We start from the raw sequence: 19,715 nt of genomic DNA, 5'->3' as shown, positions 1-19,715 counted from the left end.
GTTGCCCTCCAGAGTCACCATAATTTCCCCTATTTATCTCTCTCTTTGCCTGCAGATAGACTGCTGGGGTAAGATCATATTGACCAAAGTGGCTAGAACAACTTCCTTGTACTATGACAATAAGGTGACCTTGAAAATGAAGGTCACCCAGAGCGGCCACATAATTGCAATGATAACTGCCCTCCACAAAAGATTCATGGGGGCTCGTTCTTCTTTCATTCATTAGTCTTCCCCAAACACCATGGCCTGCCAAACTCTATGCCCCTGTATTATGGGTGCCTCCTGTCCATAAGGTGCCTGAGTTCTTCTCCAGTCCCTGACTGTCAAATAAATAAAAGTGCCACTGCATCCATGAAACCTTTAAAGGAGGAGAAATATATCTCCTCCTCTTATGAGTATCCACTTACATGTAATAATATCCTCAATGCCTTACATAAAAAGCAAAAGATGCTAACATCTGTTTATAGTGTTGTTTTGGTTGTATGTTGCTTTTACATATATTAGAACTCTTGATCTTGATATTTAGTGGTTACTATTATAACCATTTTGTAGAAGAGAAAACTCAAGAACACAGTTTTTGTGACTTTTTCCCCCAATATAATTCAGCTAGTAAATGGCATCACTGACAAGGGAACGAAGATCCTTAGTTGTAGCCTTGCTATAGCGCAGTGAACTGGAAAGGTGGAACGTTTGGGATAAGGCATTTCTGGAACCCCACTACGCTAATATATTCATTAATGACACTGTCTATGGTCTTAATCCCATTAGAAAGAATAGAATGATGGCAGTATGATTTAGTAGAAAGAATGAGAGAAACTCACACAATCCTGGGCTCAAATCTGTGCAAAAGGGAAAGACTTAACATCTCTGAGGCTATTTCCTACTCTGTAGAATGGGGATTTTAATATCAATGGCATTGATTGCTAGTTTTTCCCTATCTCTGATCTCCCCTTCCTCCTTAGGAATAGAGAATCACTACCCAGAATACAGACTACCTTTTCCAGTTACTCTTAAAGCTTTTGACTACACATTGGCCAATGATATGTATGGTAAAGTATCATAGGTCTGTACTTGGAAATGTTTTTTTTTTTTAATTTTTTTTTTTTATTTCAGGAAATTAAGGGGGTGCAAACATTTTGGTTACGTGTTATGACTTTATCACATCCCAGCCATGATTTGAGATGTGCCCTTCCTCCCCTTACAATGCTCACCGCATCCATTAGTTGTGAGTTTATCCACGTCCAACCCCCCTACCCCTAAAGAATTTTACTATTGCGTGAGCACCTTAGTCTTGATCAGTCAGTGCCAGTTTGATGGCGAGTACATGCCAATCAAACTGGCACTGACTATGAAATGTTTTTTGAAAAGACAAATGGATCATACTCTTTGCCCTTATTCTTTGTATTTCCCTCTTCCTCCTGGCTGGAATGTAGATATAATGGCTGGAGCTGAAGCAGTGATTTTGGACTGTAAAGAGATCTTGGAATAGTGTTCACACCCACAGGAGCTTGGGTTCTTGAAAAATTTTTGGAACAAAATCAGCATATTAGCCTACTTTATGTCTTGGAACTTACATAGGAGAGGAATACACTTTTGTCTTAAGCCATTGTTATTTTTTGAGTCTCCCTTTCTTTAAGCCAAATGTCATCTTAACTATACAATATCTTTGATTTAGGGTCATGGTGAATATTAGCTACATTTTGTTCAATGTACCTGATACATGATGGATATCAAATAAACACTAGTTTGTTAGTTTTGTATTATCCCCTAGCCTTGCACATATTATATATTTGGGAAGTTATTGAGAATTGTATTAAATTTGTGTTCCAGGGTAAACTTTGGCTGAAAAAATGCTCTTAGGTTAGGTTGTTCTTCATGGAGAGACAGAAAGATAGTACATCAACCTTAATCAGTATAAGTCCTGCCTGCAACCCAAGTTGGTTCTGTGATAGAACAGCTTCTAGGACTTATTCTGCATTAGAGATGGTTTCAGCTCTTCTCCCTAAATCGATTGGCTGGCTATGGAAGCAGAGAGTTGGGTTTGTTTGGTTGTTTATGTATTTATGGAGACGGAGTCATGCTCTGTTGCCCAGGCTAGAGTGCCGTGACATTGGCCTAGCTCACAGCAACCTTAAACTCCTGGGCTTAAGCAATCCTTCTGCCTCAGCCTCCCGAGTAGCTGGGACTACAGGCATGTGCCATCATGTCCAGCTAATTTTTTTTTCTATATATATTTTTAGTTGTCCAGCTAATCTCTTTCTATATACTTTTTAGTAGAGACAGGGTCTCACTCTTGCTCAGGCTGGTCTCGAACTCCTGACCTCAAGCCATCCTCCCACCTTGTCCTCCCAGAGTGCTAGGATTACAGGTGTGAGCCACCGCACCAGGCCGAGAGTTGGGTTTCAGACCCCAAGTATTCCACTATGCTCTGGCTTCATAGCCATACAGGTAGCTCTGGTAAAGCTGACTGTCCAGATCAGCCAAGAAGAGAAAACTTGAGCAATAAGAAGTCACAAAGAATGCAAAAGGGTTGGAAGCTGGAGGTGGCATTTATACAAGTCTGTTTTTTTTTTTTCAAAGCCTCAAGTGGAGCCATTTTATTCTTCATCATCCCTGGTCAGTGCACAGATTCTACTACCTCGGGAAGAAAATACCCCAAATTCATTAAAGATCTCACTCTGATTTGTTCTGCTAGTGCCCGATTTTGGAAGGCTGCTAGGATGACGGAAGGCGAGCTAAACATTTATTGAATACTCACCTTGTGTGAAGTCCTTCACGTGTGGTATTTCCTCAATCCACTCCATATGGCATCGTTCTAAATTAAATATCACTGTCCCTAATCAGAAGATTTAAAGAATGGAGGCCAGGAACGGTAAGCAAGTCACCCAAGGTCACAGAGTGAGTAAATAGCAGAACTGAGATTCACCCCAATTCCGACTCTAAGTCCTGTGCTCTTTAAAAATAGAATCTCTTTAAAGCCTTGGAAATTAGACCAGATTTTTCAGAATCATCTTCTCTCTCCCTGAGTAAGCTTTAATTTCTACCCTACCTATGACTAAGATGGGAAAGGACTGGCATTCTGATCCTCTCCCACCCCTGAAGGCACTGGCTCCTCCCTTTTCTGGTAGCTCCAACAAGTTCTGAATCCTTAGCAAAGCTACCCACCCTGAATTAGATGGCTTGACGGGGCTGTGACAAGGTTGGCCTTCAGGAGCTGCATCCTGCCATGACTCTGCCCTGCTTTGGTAAGAGCATTGCAGCTACTTTGCGAGGGCAAACCAGAACACTGCCAAGCACAGCCACGGGCATGGCAGGGCTCCATCAGATAGTGTGAGTAAAGCAATGCCAGGTTAATTCTTCCAAGGACATATGAGGCAAATTACCTGTTTAACAGGTTTTTCCAAAAGGAAAATCTCTGAGCTCAGGAGTTTGAGGTTGCAGTGAGCTATATAATCAAGCCACTACACTCCAGTATGGGCAACAGAGTGAGACCTTGTCTTTAAAAGAAAAGAAAAGAAAAGTGGGGGCGGTGGAGGGCAGGAAAAGCACATAGCTGGTTACTTCTGAAGAGCTGAAAGGCTGTTTCTGAATACCGAGCATCTGAGTTCTCACGACGAACTCATCATAAAATATCCACAATTCATTTGGGGGCATCGTGTTCAGTTGCAATAATGGGCACACCTCTTTCCACCACTATGTTCATGCCCTTTTGCATTAACTTTGCTGGACTTTCCCTTGGGAGGTGCAGGCTCTCCCCCAATCTTTTGGGCTGGCCTGCTGATGTACCTGGGCCAGTGAATGTGGCAGAAGTTACTAAGTGCCAGGTCTAAGCCTTTGCCCACTCTCTTTTGGTGCTTTGCCCGGCTCTGATGTAAACAAGCTGGGGCTGGCCTGCTCCTGCTTCAGGTTGAGAAACTTCGTGGAGCAGAGACAAACCTTTGCAACCAAAGCGATCCTAGGTCAGAAGAGCTCTTGGCCCACGGCTGAAGCCGAGACTTCTGAGTCATGTTTAACCACTATTGTTTTAAGCCTCCACTTAAACATGGATAAAATTGTTGTAGAAATAATAAAAAAAAAACATTGATAAAATCAATTGTTGAGCTTTGGGGTGATTGATTATGAAGCAACAGCTGATACAGACATGCCAGTGTAAACATACTGCTTGCTAAGCAGTCTGGTACGTGCCAAGTCCCGCACTTGGTCCTCGCATACTTTTTTCCCATTTCATCTGCACATCTATAAAGGCTATAATTTTAATGAACATTTACTCAGTACAAGATACTGTGCCATGAAATTTAATTCTTATGCCTCCCATGTGGAATGGGAGAGATGTATCTTATTATTTCCATCTTATGGGTAAAGAAATTGAGTCTCAGGAGGGTTAGGTGAATTGACTACGTCTAAAGTTACCAGCTGAAAAGTGGCAGAGCTCAGCTGTGTTTTCCACCCCTGGGCTTCCACTTTCCCGACTAGCTTTCGAGAGAGATACTTTCGCACCCTATTTTTTAGAGAATGACTCAGAGTTTTAGGGAGGTTAAATAACTTATCTCGAACATCAAATTAATAAGAGGAAGACTTGGGTTTTGCACTTAGGGCTCACTGACCCACAAATCCAAATTCACTGACATTCGTTATTAAGAAAGAGGTCCTAAATGGAGAAGAACATGTTTATATCTGTGCTAGGATCATGTTATTTCTTTGTTTTAGAAACATGTTCTGTTTTGAGTGTTTTAGAGGCCCATGTTTTGCAAACCCCAAATTGTAACAGAAAGCAGGTTGTAAAGGAACTGGTGAGAGTCACTGCCCAGAAAAACCAGCTGGGAAGCATTTCAGTGTCAATCTTATTATTGCTTTTAAATTAGCAGTAACTTCAAAAGCCTTTGAAGTAGCTGGCAGGGAATGCCTAGATTGGGGAAAACAATCACTACAGGGTATTCTCAGCAGGCATGTGCTGTATAAATGTTCCTTCTCTTATGTCTTGGCACCAGGAAAGGTTGGAAAGGAGATAGAGGGATCTTAGCAGGAAGCTTCTAGCTGACGTGGATTGCCAGGAAGACCCAATTAGCCTGCCCCTCTCAGTAGCAAAAGCCCAAGCAGAGGGAATGAATTATTTGTGGCAGTGGCTGAAGCTGCTGACAACTTCAGAGACCACCTGTGTGGTTTTTCCGAGTTGAGCTGACTAGAAGGCCCTTCGAGGCTTGAACCCCAGTGGCCTGATGGATTCCAAGCCAAGAGTAGAACTAAGTCAAATTGAGTGGTGGTTCATAACACCTGAAAAAATAAGTGTCAGGATTTTCCGCCCGGAACCCCTGTCTGAAGACCTCCACTGGCCATCCTCCAAGTCTGAGCTCAGAGTTTATTTCTACTTTGAAACAAAATTCTGACATGTCCTGGAACTTCTCTCTCTTCAAATGGAACTCACCCATCTATCCGCCCAGCAGTGGATGACTTCCCACTCTGCCTGATGTTACCTGGCCTTGTGGATACCACCAGTCCTAAAGTAAAGACAGCCCTCCCCCTCCTCCTCCTGCTTAAGTCTTGTGAAGAGAGTGGAGACCACCCAATGGGCAGACCAAGTATGTGTCTGGGGCTCCAACAAAGCAGGATGCCAAGTAATTGTTTGGAGATGATTTGACATTTTTCCACACACACACAAATCTATATTGGCAACATCGAAAAAAAAAATCACAACTCGTTTTGAACTTCCTTAGATGTATTTATGCGTTGGGAGTATTCTTACATGGAATTGCATATCAGAAGTGAATCACAATCTTCCCAAGACCTGAGGTCTCAGAAGGTCGTTCTTTGTCCTTGCAAAAAGAACACAAGCAGGTAACTAAATAATTGATAAGGAGTGCTTGGAAGGAGAAGAGGCATGTGTGTGCGTGTGTGTGGTTGTGTAAGTGTGTGTATATGTGTGTGCATGCGTGGTCACAGAAGACCAGTGAAGAATAAACAGGACATTCTCTCCTGCTTACTCTCGCATACATCTATTCTAGCTCTTGTTTTAATTGATCATCCACAGGTTCACTCGCGGCAGGTGCTGTGAGATCCCATCCCTCCCATAGGCCGGGCACCCACTATTCTGGTGCATGCCCATAATGTCGTTCTGCAAGCACCTGCACCTTTCTGCCTGAGGGGTGTTTCTGCATCACAGGCAGCAAAACCAAAAATGCAAAGAGGTTAGGGGCCCAGGACCAGCCTTCACTTCAACCAATGGCAGATGGGAGTTAGGTGATAAGCCACCCAGCTCATTGGGTCGCTTGGAGGCATGTTCTACAACACATCCCAGAGTTGCCCCACTAGGACTGGGCTCTGCATTGACTATCATGAAAACATGCTATTTATCACCTTCCTTTCCTGCCCAATCTCATTCCCCCAGTCACACACACACACACACACCAGTTGTCCTGGGATTGCCTCTTGACTACCCATCCTGGGCTTGGAGTCTACTTCTAGGGAAATCAAACCTAAGACAATGACTTTCCTGTCAGTGCAGAGATGGGCCCAGCACAAGCCTGGCACACAGCTGGACTTAATAAGTGTTGAGCAAATGAACTAGTGAATAAATAAGTGGATAATAAGATGTGAATGACTGATAGCACCGTTCATCCAATGCTTTCTAAAATCAAACCTAGATAAATTTCTAAATAATTACATTTTGGAGGAGAAAAATATAATCTGATTGGGAAGTAGCTGAGAGGTGATTTGGCCTCTAGGGAGTTGGAAGCACCAAAGCTGAGGTTGGAGGGAAAGGTGAGGCTGTGTGACGGCTTCCCCTTCCCTTTCTTGCCCTGGGTCCTCCTCCTTACCATACCTACAAAGACACAACTAACAATTTTGGTCAGATTCAAAGAGTTCATGGAGGATGTATTCTCAAGGTAAAGACTAAAGAGACTTGACAAGTCTTTTGTAGCTCTCAAAAAGGTGGTGGCATCTATTTATCCAATTCATTTGTTTGCAAATAGATTCATTCAGTGATTTGCTTACTCATAAATTTGACTGTTCCTTAATTGATTTATCTCCTCCCTCCCTAGTGTGCTGAAAAACTTTTGTGCAGAGAAACTGGTCCTTAAGCACGTGGTCCCTAGATACAAAATGCCTGGGTTGAGTGTGTGACCTTGGGTGTGTGACCTTGGGCAAGTTGCTTAACCTCTCTGTGCTTCAGCCCCTTCATATATAAAATGGGGATAAAGAGTATCTCTTGCTGAGAAGGTGAAGTGAACAATGGCTGCAGTAATCAGTGTCATTGCAGGAATCACTTTTATCCTGGTTTTTGAATTCATCGGTCTGTGCTGGATACTCTTCACTCCTTCACTTTCTGCTTAATTTTCTTTTTTCCCCTTTGTAGTTTTCCTCTCCACCACAGAAATGCCACACCAATTTGGGCGGGCTTAGCATCCCAATTTCCAAATTATTCCTGAAATTTTAACCTTCACACACTCTCTCTTGTCACTAAAAATTGGGAAAACTGCCAAGTGGACAGCATGTGCCCACAGTGTCTTTATGGCTCCCTTGGGGACTGCTCATCCAGGGCCTTCACATTGTTCTTTAGCTGTTTCAAGTTTCCCTTCCCTCCTTAGATTTCCAATAGTTCTAGTTTCACTTCTGTCCCTTTTGTAACATCAGCTCTTTCTGCTGGGTGTGAGGGGATTAATCAAGAAAAACGGTTGACACCAGATGTGAATGAGGCTGCGGCTGCCAAGGAGGATTTCATCTTGGAGATGCCAATGTTTAGACAAACATTGCAAAAGGTGACAATAGATATTGAATAGGCACCAATTTCTGCTACCCAACACCCAAACCCACACTCTTCCATATGTAGAAGATGACCTTCTCTAAGAAAGAGGACCCTGATATCTCTTCCAGGGGCTATATTTCCTGAAAGTCTAGCATTTCGGAAGATGTGCAGTTCTCTCCACCAGGTCTGATTGCATATTGTTATATACCCTATAACTAATCCAATGTATTTGCTTCTCACTCTTCACACTCCCAACAGTCAATGGTAAAGCAGAAACAGCACACCTGCAGGAAGACCTTCTGCTCAAAAAAGGGGAGAGTGGGACACACCCAACAGCCATAAGTCCATGGCCAATGACAACTCCTGTAGGGTGGTTTCTTGCTTAACAACTTAGAAGTTTCCTTTTCTATATGTTTCTGGAAAATTCAACGTACAAGTGACCACAGCCCCAAATCTTATCCAGCTAGATGTTTTAAACCTGAAGGTTCTCAGATTTTAGCTGTAGAACCCTGTGATCTGTCCATTCTTCTACCCCAACTCGATGGCCATCTGAAACAATAGGCTTTGTTCAGGAAGCAATACACTTACTCCCATTTTGCCAACAAATGTATTTGATGCTAAGACTGCAGCTGCTAATACCAGAGTTGGGTTAGGTCATAATCTTTCAAGACCTCTAGCTATGGACTTAGGTAGTCTAGATGACTGTCTTTAGGCAAAGCAAAACTGTATTTCTGGTGATTTGTTTTTGTAAATAGAGACATACTGTTTGACTTTATTTATTGTGGAACTTGGCCGAAAGTGGCAGATGATGCTGTCACATACCAACTGTGGTAAACAACCTCTATGATGGCCCTTCATGAGACACACCCCCTGGAATCTACTTGTATCATGTCTGCCCCCTTGAGGGCAGGCTGAATTTGCTGACTCACTTCTAGTTAATTGAATGCAGCAGAGTTCTGGATGACCCAAATCTTGTAAGATTAAGATTTGGGCCCTCCCTCTGTTGTTCTCTGAGAGAAACCAGCTGTCATGTTGTGTGCTGCCCCCTGGTGATGTCCTCAGGGCAAGAAATTGATGGGCGCCTTTGATACACATTCAATGTGGAACTGAGGTCTAGTCCAACAGCCTGTGAAGAACTAAATCCTGCCAACTACATCAGTGAGCTTGTAAGTGGATCTTGAGTCTTCAAATGAGACTGTAGCCCTAGGTGACACCTTGATCGTAATCCTAAAAGAAACTGTAATGACCCAGCTAAACTGTGCTGAGATTCCTGACTCCCAGAAACTGTGAGAATAATAAATGTCTGCTGTGTTAAGCTGCTAAGTTTTGGGGGTAATTTTTGTGTACAGCAATGGATAACTAATACACTGACATTCTTGACTTTTCCTTTCTTCTTTCTTAATGGAATAGCCTCAGTGAGTGTGTGGTCTGTGTTCTAACTTTTGGCAGGCAATAGCTTGGCAAGCTATTTTGCTGCTGTATAGCATGGGACACCAACTTTCCTGCCTGCAGTATCCTAGTCCTCAATATCTGTCTCTAGTGCCTTATTCAGATATCGCAACACTTTAGATAATGCAACACTTTAGATTCCATTTCTTATAGTACTTTTCTTGCAAGAACTAAATGCTGCGTCATTTGATATTAGTTCCAGTTGCCTCTTAACAACAAACTCCAAAATTTCAGTAGAATACGTAAGAAAGAAGTTTATTTCAGTGTCATATATAAGAAGTCTAGCATTAGATAGCGTAGGACTGCTTTGGCTTTGGTGATTCTATATTCTTTGTTGTTCCAGTGTCTTTTCTTTCTGCTCTTGAAGCATCAAGACAACCTCACGGTCTAAAATGACTGCTTTGGCTACATCCATCACAACTCCATTCCAAGCCATAGAAGGATGAAGCTGGTATATCATTCTAGGTGAGTCAGCACCTTTTCAGTACTCTTCCAAAAAGTGTTTGCTGTTAAGTATTTATGTAATAGACAAAAGGATGTTCAAAAAGCAGAAGACCTTGTAAATCTTCGACTCCAAAATCCCAAACTTCAGAAAATTTCGTTCCACCTTCGCGGTTTTTGCTATATTTGAAGCTACCCATCCAAGTGATCACTTTATATTGAATCATGTGGTTATTACCTTACATTTATATACCATCTGTACTATCTTTACATAATTTACTATGTACTATCTTTTACATAATTTAAAATCGACTTACTTAAAACTTAAACAACTATACCTAAAATAAAACCAGTATATCACTACCCTCAATTGGAAAGTAACATTTTCCATAAAAGTCGTGGAAAAAAAAATAAAAGGAAACAAATTTATAAAATTATACATGAATGCCTTGCCAGCCAAAAGCTCTGAGCCAGTCATTGCTCTTCTCTCATCTTTATTGAAAATGAAGATCAGCAAGCTCCAGATTGCGGCTATTTCCTGGGTGAACCAGAAGGATTGTAAAGAAAGTCACTTTCTCACTACAATATTAAATATAATTTAATGTCCTGTCTGTGTACCATGTAAATTGTCTCAATTTCTCTAGAGATCTATGTTCCATGCTTGAAACGCTCTGGTGCATTCTTATGACCAATGAGCAAACCACAGCTCTTTCAGGCTCTGGATTTACCTCCTAGACTGAGAGGTAAATGCAAAGCCTTGCAGAAGGCTGAGCCTGGTTGGCTGATCTTTGTCTCAAGGACAAGACTCAGGGCCAGCACAGAATCAGTGCATTCACTGGGCCAGAGCAGGCAGAATTGCTAAGGACACACTGCTTGTGTACAGGGATAAAACTAAGGGCCCCCTCCTCTCTGTTTGGTGTTTTCTGAGTCAGGCTTTTTAAGAGAGCGATCAATTTGATTCCAGGAACAAAGATCAAAAGGATTTAAAATAAAGTGCTGAATATTTATTTTTAAAGCTCAAGGTTAACTTTATTTTTCATTGTAAACTGCTGTGTATATAATAGATTAAAAATCATCGATGATTCAGAGTGGAAATCTCTGGCAAAGTTAGTTCACAAATACCATGATTGTTGTTGATGATGACAATAATGATAATAGCTGTCATTTATTGAGCATTTTCTGTGTTCCAAGCACACTCCTGAAGCACTGGAATTTTCTCATGGGCTATATGCAATTACTATTCCCATTTTCTTCACAGAAAACTGAGGCACACACACAAGAAACAACAGCCAGTAAGTGATGGGAGAGTCTGCATCAGACTTATGCACCTCTTGGCCTCACTTAGTTTGTTTTTTTTCCCAAGGGTTCTATAGCAACAAATTCAGCATGAGTCCCACTCACTTCAGGCAGACATGATCGGACAGCACCTCGTTCTAGGTACCCTCTGCCATGTGCCTGCTGCCTCCTATCCTGGGGCTTCTCTGTGACCTTGACTCCATGGTGCTTCTAGTTGCCTGTGCATTCTTAGCCCACAAGAATTGGAAAATTAATGCTCCATGGGCTAACCTTTCATGAGTGGGAGGTAGAATCAGGTAGACTGATTATTCCCCTGGACAAGCTGTGCAGAGATGCACTTCACATATTTTCTTGAAGGACAGTCTTACCAAATCAAGCAAATAGTTGTGCCTTATGGCAGCCAAATTGATATTGCATCTTTTATTGGCCCACCTCCTTTCCTATTTTTTCCTCTTTTTTCCTCACTCCTACTCTCTGGGATGCATAATAAACAGCTTTCACATGGGCTCTTATCTTTGGCTCTGCTTTCCAGGGAATCCAGGCTAGGACAGCCCAGGTTTGTCAGATTCCAAGGCTCATGCCCAGGACATTGTGCTATGTTGATTCTACCCACGAATCTTTAGCATGGTCTGCCTCCCTGGTGAGATGCCCATGGCCTCTTGGCATCTTGATAATCTACATAATTTTCTCCCCACTCTTTGCTTCAAACCGTGTTCTTCTTTGAGTTCTGTCAACGAAGAAACTATGTTTAGTTCTACTTTTAGCCCCTCAAAGACACTTGTTTTTTTTCTTTGGAAAATGATTTCCTATTTCCGTCTTTATTCCTTTCTACTTCCTTTCCCAACTCCTACTCATCTTTCAAAATTCAGTCCTTATGGGCTTTTCTGATGCCTACTGTTCCCACTGTCCTCAGCGTGGATGAAGTCTCTGTTCCCTGTGCCTTACCCTGACATGCCTGCCTTACATGTCATCATTTGCTTCCTGTGTACCTTTCAAGGGCAGGGGTGGTGTCCCACTGACATCTCTATCCTTAATGTGAGCTTGGGCGTCTGCTAAGCAAAGGCGATGGTGGAGTGGCTGGTTGAAGGATGGGCTCTGATTTTAGTCCTCCCCTGAAACCTGCTGTCATGGGCTGCTGAGCAAATTGCTTAACAGCTCAGTTTCCTGCTAGGTAAAAAGTAAACAACGATAGTGGCTTCAATATAAGATTCTTCTAAAGATTAAATGATGCAAAACATATATGGAGTTTAGTAAGAGATAAATAAATGTTAGCTATTGTTATAGATCATGATGTATTATTCCTTCCAAAATGGTAGGGAAGGAGAACAAAATTGCTGAGCTATTTGTTACCTAGTTTCAAGTACAGACTTAATGAGTATCCCTAATTTTTAGGATCTCCTGTGACTCTTTTCAGCCCCACAAGCTTATAGGCTGAGTCAGGTCACACTGTCTTACTGGGCACTGCCTATGGCTAGGCACTGCACACTGGGCTGGGTCTTTGGAAATGGTGAGATCTGGTTTCCATCCTCAGAGAGCTCACAGTCTAGCAAAGTTAAGACATCAAAGTCTGTGATCTTTTATAATGACCATATTCTCTCCCATCATGAGGATAAATGATTTATTTCTTCTATAAAATATTTATTGTACACATACTATATTCCCAGCCTTACCTAGGTGTGAGTGATACATGAGTGAATTTATACTTTGTTCAAGTTCATCCACATTGGAAAAGACAGACCCAAAACATACAAAGAAACACATGACCAAGAACAAAAAAGTGGATGTTCAACAAATGGACAACAGAATTTCAGAAAGAGAAATGCAATTTTGCAAAGGTATGAGGGGAGAGTCCAGAGGAGAGAAATGAGCAAGGCTGGACAGAAAAGCTGGGGACAGAATGCCAAGGGCTGTTGCTAGTAAGGGTTCTTTGCCATCACAGAAACACAACTGGAGACGATTTAGGTGAAATGGAGGGGGCTTGTGTGGCAAAGCATGGGTGTGGGATAAAAAGGAGATGGCCCCAGAGCAGTTGGACCCAAGGTTAAAGACATCATTTTTTTTCTGCCTCTGGCTTTTTGTTTTACATCTCAGATTCCCTCACACTGTTTATATTTTTCCTTTTTGTTGCAAAAATGGAATGAGGGATTCCTGTACAGTGAGGAACACCATCATGGAGAAGTCTTGGATTATTTCTTTCCAGCCTAATGACTTGAAATAAAAAAGGTACAGTGCTATTAAAAAAGAATAAACCCCAGGAAAGGCTGATTGACTTTGTTTGGGTCTTCCTAGATCACCAATCACAGTGATCAGGGAACAGGGAAATCTAATTGGCTCAACTTGGGCCACTTGCCCATCTGCCTCTGAGGCGCTATCAGGGTCCATTTACAGAAAGAGATGAAAAGATCCCACTCAGACCCAGACCCAGACCCAGACCCAGACCCAGATAATATCCCCAGAGCCTTGCATGCCATACCAAGGAGTTTGGGTTGTATCTGAGGGTTACATGAGTCATTTTCAGATTTTAAGTAGGAAAATGAAATGCTGAGAAGTGTGTTTACCAAGAACACCCCAGGACCAGGGTGGAGAGGTGGGAGAGCAGGTGCTGTAGAAAGGCAGCCGGAAGACCCATCGCGATGCTAAGGCCTTAGAACAGGAGCTGTGCACAAGGAGGTTGGGGGTGTGGGCAAATGAAGGAAAGAACAAACAGGGTTGATGTGCCCTTCTGGGTCCCGGTTGGAGACAGATGGGAATATGTTGGCAACTGCTCTGTGCGTTGTTGACCAGTTCTTTTAAGAAGTCATTTTGGCTTAGCAATTGGCCAGTATCCTAGACTGACTTATGTTTCTACTGAAGCTAAATTGGGAGCAAGGTGCGGAGAACCTGGACTTCTGATTAGGATAATAATATTTCCATTTGTCAGTATTTAATGGGCACCCACTATGTGCCATGTCCAAGGCTCTTTGTATTTTCTAAGCTGAATGAAACAAGACTGTGCAACGAAAATGGCAGCACAATGGCCCTGTTTTTGTGAAGAATACATTGCATTTACAGCCTTGTCTCCTTCAGTCTTCCCACAGCCCTGTTGGGTGGCAGAGGAGGCATCATGACCTCCATTTGTACACTTTCTCAGAGAAGTGAAAGGCCCTTCTCGGTAAATGGAGAGCCCTCTTCAGTTCTGCCCACTCTCATCTCCTGAAACCCATGGGCCTTGGCTCATTCTATCCCACAAGAGTGTGACCTTATTTTTCTTTCTTTCTTTCTTTCTTTTTTTTTTTTTTTTTTGAGACAGATTCTCACTTTGTTGCCTGGGCTAGAGTGCCATGCCATCAGCCTAGCTTACAGCAACCTCAAACTCCTGGACTCAAGCAATCTTCCTGCCTCAGCCTCCCAAGTAGTTGGGACTACAGGCATGCGCCACCATGCCTGGCTAATTTTTTCTGTATAGTTTTAGCTGTCCAATTAACTTCTTTCTATTTTTGGTAGAGATGGGATATCACTGTTGCTCAGGCTGGTCTTGAACTCCTGAGCTCAAACGATCCACCCACCTTGGGCTCCCAGAGTGCTAGGATTATAGGTGTGAGCCACCACACCTGGCCAGGAGTGTGACTTTCTTAGGCAGCAGTGGATGGGTACATGTTGAACGACAGGCTCTCTGAGCAGCTTTTGCTGATTTTTTTCTCCCATTTATTTATTTATTTATTTATTTATTTATTTATTTATTTATTTTTAATTTCAGAATATTATGGGGATACAGACATTTTGGCTACTTGTAATGCCTTGTGAATATGCCCACCTGCCTGACTTTACACTAACAGCATGACGTCAGTGAGTGCAGACTTGGGAAGAGATGCATGTGTACAAAGGACACTCGTGACCCTGAGAGCTCAGTGGCCTCGTCAGCCAGACCACAGCCTGAGCCCAGAGAGGAGAGTAGAAATCCATCGTCTCACAGTTTGGTCTACATGGTCTGTTATGGGGGTTGAATTGTGTCCTCCATGCAGGGTATGTTGAATTCCTAATGTCCAGTTACATTTTTTAAAAATGGGGGCACTGTAGATGTAATTAGTTACAATGAGGTCATACTGGAAGAAGGTGAGTCCCTAATCCAATGACTGGCATCCTTACAAGAAGACTGGCAGGTGGAGACATAGGGACAGAGGTAAAAGGCCATGGGAAGAGGATGCAGAGATCAGGGCGTTGCGTTTATAGGCTGAGGAACTGCTGCTACCAGAAGCTGGAAGAGGCAAGGAAGTTTCGCCCCCTAAGGGCTTCAAAGGGAACATTGCCCTGCCCGCCCGCACTTGATTTCAGACTTCTAACCTCTAGAGCTGTGAGAAGTCACCCAGTTTGTGACACCATGTTATGGCCACCCTAGGAAACTAAAGGTCCCTGTACTTTCTTTAAATATATATATATATATATATATTTATACATATGTATTTTTATACATATATATGTATATTTATACATATTATACATATGTATTTATTTATTTCAGCATATTATGGGGGTACAAATGTTTAGGTTACATGTATTGCCTTTGCCTTGCCTGAATCAGAGCTACAAGCTTGTCCATCCCCAGACAGTGCACACCACACCCATTAGGAGTGAATATACTCATCCCCTTCTCCCCTCTCCCACCTTCCCAACACCCGATCAATGTTACTACCACATGCGCACCTAAGTGTTGATCAATTAATACCCATCTGATGTGGTGTTTGTTTTTCCATTCTTACGATACTTCACTTAGTAAAATGGGCTCCAGCTTCATCCAGGATAATATAAGAGGTGCTATATCACCATTGTTTCTTAGAGCTGAATAGTACTCCATGGTATACATATACCACATTTTATTAATCCACTCATGTATTGATGGGCACTTCTGTTGTTTCCACATCTTTGCAATTGTGAATTGTGTTGCTATAAACATTCGAGTACAGATGACTTTTTTATAGAATGTCTTTTTTTCCTTTGGATAAATATGCAGTGGTGGGATTGCTGGATCAAATGGTAGTTCTACTTGTAGCTCTTTGAGGTATCTCCATATTGCTTTCCACAGAGGTTGAACTAGTTTGCAGTGCCATCAGCAGTGTATGAGTGTTCCTATCTCTGCATCCACACCAGCATTTATTGTTTTGGGACTTTTTGATAAAGGCCATTCTCACTGGAGTTAAGTGATATCTCATTGTGGTTTTGATTTGCATTTCCCTGATGATTAGAGATGTTGAACATTTTTTCATCTGCATTTTATACACAGACATCTCTGTTCCTGTGTTCAAATTCTCAGGAAAAAGAATCAAATTATACCAGTTAAAACTGGCCTGGGGAGTATAAGAAAGCCTCCCGAGGCTTTCTTATACTTTGCACCTCCTAGTTTGAAATATGGTCGCCTTTGCACAAAACTCCATTTCCTTTGTGTTTTATATTCCAGTGATTGCTCGTGCCACCCCTTCACTCCTTCCCCATTTGGATCAGTTCACAGGAAACTAGGGCAATGAGCTAAAATATAGGGGAACTCATTGCCTCATAGACCTAAGAAAGTAATATTAGTTGAGCACATTCTAGGTATCAGGTGCTATACCAGGTGTTTTTCATGTGTTGCTGCATTTCCTTCAATCTTTACAACAACCTATGACTGGGCATAATTATCCTAATTTTATAAATGAGGAAACATTTGTAAAATGTTTCAAATGTTTTGATGTTCACTTCCCAGGGATGCCCTAACAAAAATACCATATGCCTGGTGGCTTAAGTGATGTTAGGTAACTTGCCTAAGGTTTAGTGAAGGGCAGGAGGGAAGACAACTCAGGTGTGATGGACAGTCTCACATGCAACCCAACATCTTACCACTGCAGCCCGAGGCCAATCCATGGGAGCCTGGTGGGCTGCACAAATGCCTCAGGGATTGTCCCATCTGGGCCCAGAGATAAAATGGGATATGAGGACAGGGGAGAAAGGTGGAGGGTGGTCTGAAAAACTGCACTGAATAGGTAATCCTGGATTCATTTGGTGAGCTTGAATGTACCTGGCAGTTGCCATTTCCATGTGACAAATCATAATGAGAGTCCATCATGATATCATAATATACTAACTTTAATTCTTTATGTGTGCACAACCCTGGAAGGCTGGGATAGATTTTCCCTTTAGTGGTTCTTGTCTGTTCACAGGCTCTGAAGGCAGGCAGAGCTGGGTTCAAATTCCAGCCCTGAAACAATCACTCACCAGTCGCTTATAAACCCTGTTTATAACCTCCTAGGGGTGCTGGGAGGATTAAATGAGGTGATGTGAAGCAGGTGATCAGAGAAACAGGTGCGGAGAAATTCAACCAAAAGTTCCAATAATGTGCTTAGGCACATTTCTCTGTCCGCCTCCCCCAGACTAAGGCAATTCCACTCTGCACTTGCCATCTCTCTTATGGGTTGAATTTTGTCCCCACAAAGGATATGTTGAATTTCTAAGCTCTGGTACCTGTGAATGTTACCTTATTTGGAAACAGAGTCATTGCAGATTTAATTAAGTTAAGAGGATATCATGAGGGTGGGCCCCTTCATCTGATATGACTAGTGTCCTTCTGGGAAGAGCAAAGGACCATCTGAAGACAGAGGCACATGGGGAGGATGCCATGTTGTCATGGAAACAGATGAAATGCTGCAGCTTCAGGTCAAGGAACACTTAAGAATACCAGAATTTGCAAGAGGCAAAAAAGTATGCTCCCCTAGAGGCTCAAAAGGATGATGGCTCTACAAGCACCTTGATTTCAGACATCTAGCCTGCAGAACTGTGAGAGGATACACTTCTCTTGTTTAAGCCACCAGGCATGTGGTATTTTTGTTAGGGCATCCCTAGGAAATGAATACTCCACACCAAGGTACATAGTAGGTTCTTGTGCAACTGAATGAGTATGTGCATAAGGCAATGAATGCCTCTGTGTGTAGTAGCTCTGCACCAGGATGGAGGTGGGGCTGGCAAGAACAAGGGGGATGTTTTCTATTATCACCTCTCTGTTCTCAGGTGAATAAGGGTAGGTAGGGGAACTATGAGAAAGAGAAAGCTAAGACAGGGGAGGGGACCAGTACACATTGAGCATGTACTGTGCGTGTACCCTTCCATTCCACCAAGTACACTGCAAATGTCTAATTAGTCTGCATGCTCTATAAGGTGGGCATTCTTATTCTAGTTTTCCAGATGAGGAAACTTTCATCAGAGATAGTAGATACCCTACAGGGAGCAAGGGGCTGAGCAAATTGCAAACAGAAGTGGGTCTAATTCCAACACCCTCCTGCGATCTTTCTACTTTATGCAAAGCAATTGAGACAATTGAGACATATTTGTACACAACCTTAAGGTATCATTAAAAAGCACCATATAAGAGATGAAATGTTGTATTAAAAGTATATTTATTAATTTGTAAAAAAATTCTCTCTTCCTGTCTCTACAAACTCATAAAAATATAAATGTATTCTGGGCTGTAGGGAGGACTAAATGAGCATCACACAAAAGTAGTTAGAACACAGCCTGCCACACGGTGAAAACGTGCTCGATGCTGTTATCTTTTATTGTGCAAAATGTGACCTGCACCAGGTCCCTGTCTCCCCTTACCCAGAGGCACAATGATACCACCAGGATGAGTGACTGTCTCCTTTGCATGGCTCTCAAGATGACTTGCTGATCTGCTCTCTGCCACGGTGACTTACAACATTTGAGCAGAGCTGGAATATTATTTTCTAATTAGACAGCTGTCTGCCATGTTGGTTCTTTCATGAGGGTTTTGGTGATGTGGGGCGACTGCTGTAGTGCTTTATAGCCATTAATAAGAAAACAATCTGGAAGGAAAGTACTAACATGTAATTCACAGTCACGACTTCTAGCACTAATTCAAAAAATGTCTCTCTCGTCTCCAGTGTTTGCATCTGTCTCTGCTGGGTCACTGAAGGGTGTTAGAAGGCTCTCTCCTGAGCAAGCACACAGGTCCCACACCCAGCCGGTGGTTCTTCCCAGCAGGACTGGCCATCTCTGGAAAACTCCCTAAATTCTGAGATAATTGCTCTGGGGACTCCCATGTAAATGGTATAAACTGGGAAACTGTCACTTACACCTGGATGGTCAGGTTGTTCTTGGCCATGTCCTTGAGGCAGAGGAGGAATGAATGGAGTGTGCTGTTCTTTTTTTGAGCATTTCAGGATGCTTTATCTATTTCTAAATTCTAGTGACTATTTTTCTGGGACCACAATGACCTGCCCTCACCTAACCAGCCAACCATATTTCTTTTCTTTCCTGGGATGTGATTATCTAACAGACAGAGCAGACTTGATAGATAGAACCAGTCCAGGCTTGAGCATTTTGGTCATGGAGTAGTGTGCACAGTAGTGATATGACTGTCAGAGAGCAAGGACTAGAATTCTGTCTCTCAAAGAAAGTGATTGCTTTTCAGGTCCTGAGGGAAAGCCCAAGTGTACCTTATATGTTTCTTTTTTAGGCCTGCCAGTTCTTGGAGTTAGTAATTCCAAACACAAAGGTATTTTATTTAAATGGTCAAAAAATTACAAACTATGCAAACCTTGCTGGATTTGGGAAGGGAGAAAGGAAGGGTGTGCATTGAATATATTGTATGTTTGAGAGCTGGATTAAAATGTGCAGAATAAGATTCGTATTAGTCAGTGTTCTTCAGAGAAACAGAGACAATAGGATACATATATTTATATATGTTTAGTATATTTTATAATATAAATTAACATATATTAATATATTTATATGTGTATTATGAAGAGTTATCTCATATGATTATGGA

Source organism: Microcebus murinus, chromosome 3 (assembly GCF_040939455.1).
Source record: "Microcebus murinus isolate Inina chromosome 3, M.murinus_Inina_mat1.0, whole genome shotgun sequence".
In the NCBI taxonomy this organism is placed as follows: domain Eukaryota; kingdom Metazoa; phylum Chordata; class Mammalia; order Primates; family Cheirogaleidae; genus Microcebus; species Microcebus murinus.
Note: the sequence above shows the minus strand (reverse complement) of the source record.